Source organism: Medicago sativa, chromosome 6 (genome assembly GCF_051527215.1).
Source record: "Medicago sativa cultivar Bolivia chromosome 6, Bolivia_mono, whole genome shotgun sequence".
Lineage (NCBI taxonomy): Eukaryota > Viridiplantae > Streptophyta > Magnoliopsida > Fabales > Fabaceae > Medicago > Medicago sativa.
Genome location: NC_140754.1, coordinates 30,767,967 through 30,771,404, shown reverse-complemented (window position 1 = coordinate 30,771,404; position 3,438 = coordinate 30,767,967).

Sequence of the window (3,438 nt, the reverse complement as noted above, 5' to 3'; positions counted from 1 at the left end):
ATCACGCGCGACAACGCCGCCGTCCGTCCGACCAGCCGGGCCGGGCTTGGGCTTGGGTCGTGGGTCAGAAAATTGATATATTTTTTTGTCACTTGAAAATGTTAAATTAATTAATTAATTTTTCATTATACGAAAGCGTTACACGTAACAAATTGATGTGTTACATTCCGACCCGATCCAAGAAACTTCCGGATATTTCCAATTAAGAAAACGTGTTTGCTTTGCTTAAGGATTAAGCAAACTTAATCCCCAAGTCACGCGTAAAACGCGTTTGCTTAAGGATTAAGCAAACTTAATCCCCAAGTAATTCTCACGAACTCTGCCTATAAAAGGAGAGCTCGCCCCACTCATTCTTCACACCAAAATCTCACAGTTGATGCTTCCTGTGCGATTTTCTCTCTTCTCCCTTCGATTTTAAATCGTTCTTCTTCTTCTACTCCTTTCTGTCCCATCGGTTTCGAATAGAGCGGTTACGTACCGTATCGAGTGGCTTCGATCAAACGATTGAACCATACTTTGAGGTGTAATTCTCGAGCGACTATATACTGTGCAGTATATACTCGTAAGAGTGATCTGGGCTGTTTTATCCTGGAGACGGCGTGGTTGTTAGTCTACCTTGCACAAACTAGGGTAGTGCCGCGAAACGTCTTAAAGAAAGCGACCTGGTCCTGACTCACCCAGTAATTTCGTTCGGTATAATTTTTTAAAACGAAAAACAACAACCCCAGTTTGTCACATTTATAGCATTCAACAAGTTCAGTTGCTTGTTTTCCTCTTCTCGTCTTCTAGCACCAATACGTCCTCTTCCACGCCTATAACTTCTTCTGTAGTTGGGCATCGATTGAAAGAGTAGTGACATCATTATATACGTCAATGGAGCACAGAAGGAATATATGGTTTTATCCTGCCTTTTTCATTTCCAAATATACCATTAAATGAATTTCCCATAAGAATGTCATATTGTTGATGTCTTTCAAAAAGATAAGACTTTATATTATTTTTTTTTTATAGTAGTCATCTCGTTGAAGAAGATAAGTATAGTTTTTTATAATATAAAAGTACAAAATATCTATACCTATAATTTTAATCAAAATTGCCTTCAAATAAGAAAAGTATTATATATAGCGGGCTGCTAATTTACACCCACCTAAAAACACTAAGGTGTAAATTAGCAAGCTACACCCACCTAAAAACACTAAGGTGTAAGTTAGCAACCTACACCCACTTGATTATAAATTTTGTACCTTAAGCATGTTATTGTCTTTTTTGTTTCATTTTTTAAGGATCTTCCTGAAGATATTTACAAAACTGTCATTCTATTTAAATTTAATTATAATAGAAACAAAAGGGTATTTTAGTAAAATATAAGTGGATGTAGCTTTCTAATTTACACCGTACTGTTTTTATATGGGTGTAAATTAGCAGCCCCCATATGTTGGTTCACCGTCAACCTGATTGACTTGTCCAGTCAACCTTTCTAGAGTGTTTTAGATTTCTAACCTAAGAAGGACTTCATTCACAATAAAATAATTTTTTAATATTTAAATTATTTTATTTTCTCTTTTTTTTATCAATTAATAACATCTTTTGACTTATAATAAAGTCAACATATATATCTATTTATTAATTAATATTATATCTTTAGTTTAATATGATGGTCAACATTGTCCACGTATGCTTATTTTTAGGATAAGGATCAACATTTGTGTATAAATAATATCCTGTGTTTCAACACATTATATGAATAGTTTTTTTTTAATTTGAAAAAAAAAATTTGTTTAGCTAAAATGGAAGGTTCTTTGAAAATGGCAATGAAGTTTGTTGTCTTTTTGCTTGCTCTTGTCATGAGTCTAATGGGAAGTGCATATGCCACAAGACCCGGAGTTAGTGTTGATGATTACGCACCTGTGCCTTCTTGCTACATACTATGCGCTTTTAACAAGCAATGTTGCCCCCCTTCTTTAGTACCCTAAATTTATTTCATCTTTATTTAGGTTACAATAATACTATAAAGCAGGAGAATAACATGTCTCACATGTAATAATTGAATTATATGAATAAATAAAAGATTGTTGTTCTTGTTATCTTCTGTTATTTGAATTTTTATACATGTGTACTTATTACTATGTATGACAGAAGATCTAACAATCCAAGTTTCTCTACCTTGATCAATGGAAAACATTGTGATCAAGTTTAAATATCCTAAGTTGATTGATTAGATACGTTTTAAAAAAATTGTCTTTTTACCAAGGGAGTGCCATGAAGAAGCGAGGAATGATGCTAGTGATGAGGTGAGTGGAATGTATATGTTGTTTTTGGATTTCCAAACTGTTGTATTTGGATTTCCAAATTCTATTATTTACCGAAGTTGTTACTAGGTTGAGTCACGACCAGGTCGCTCTCTTTAAGACGTTTCGTGACACTACCCAAAATTGTGCAAGGTGTCTTCATAGAGACATATGATCGTGCAAATATTATTTGTCACTTTCATTCACTTTGTACTCATTCGATAGCATTAGAATGCCAAATTTTTCATGTCATTCTCCTTAGGAGTTTATTATAGACCTCACAAAGAATTATCTAACTTACATACCTTGTTTTCTTGTCCATGAATCGCAAAACTCTCAGGTTGTTTCATATAGATTTCTTCTTCTAGTTCACCATAAAAAGAGGCAACTTTCACATCCATTTCGAGTACTATCGAGTTCTGAACGGCGGCTAAAGGGACTAGTACTCTTATGGATATGATTTTTGTGACTGGTGAATGAATGTCGAAGAAGTCTATATTTTTCTCTGTCTAAAACCTTTGACTACAAGGAGAGCCTTGTATTCAACCGTACCATCAGGTTTTAGTTCCTTTTTCCAAAATCCAAATACAACCGATTGATTTTGCAACTATGAGACAGGTCAACCAAGTGTCATGTTTTGTTAGACTCTAGAAAATCCATTTCATCGTATATTGCTTCTTGCCAAAATTCAACATCCAATGAAGATATATCTTATTTAAGGCTTAATGAATCTTCTTCCAATGTATAAACCAAGTTCATACTCTTTAGCATTTTTAGCTTTCTTACCTCCTTGAGGTTCTATAACACCTCGTATGATGTTTTCATAACTATTTCTAATTACATGAATGTGATTAGATATAGTGCCCCCACTAGTTCTTAATTTTTAGAAGGGAATTTATTTTGCCCCCACTAGTGCCCCCACTATTCTTTAGGTAAAGGGGTAAACATTTACATAGAAATCAACATCTTTTAAATTCTATTATCACTTTAACATTTAGGTCATAAAACCTATATGTTTCGTTATTTATCGCATACGCGATGAATACACATTCATAGGCTCTACTAGTGAGTTCAACTCTCGGGGTCCAGAATCCAAATATAGTTCAGACAATCCCAAGTTCAAAAAATAAGACAAGTTGGATTGTCTTTT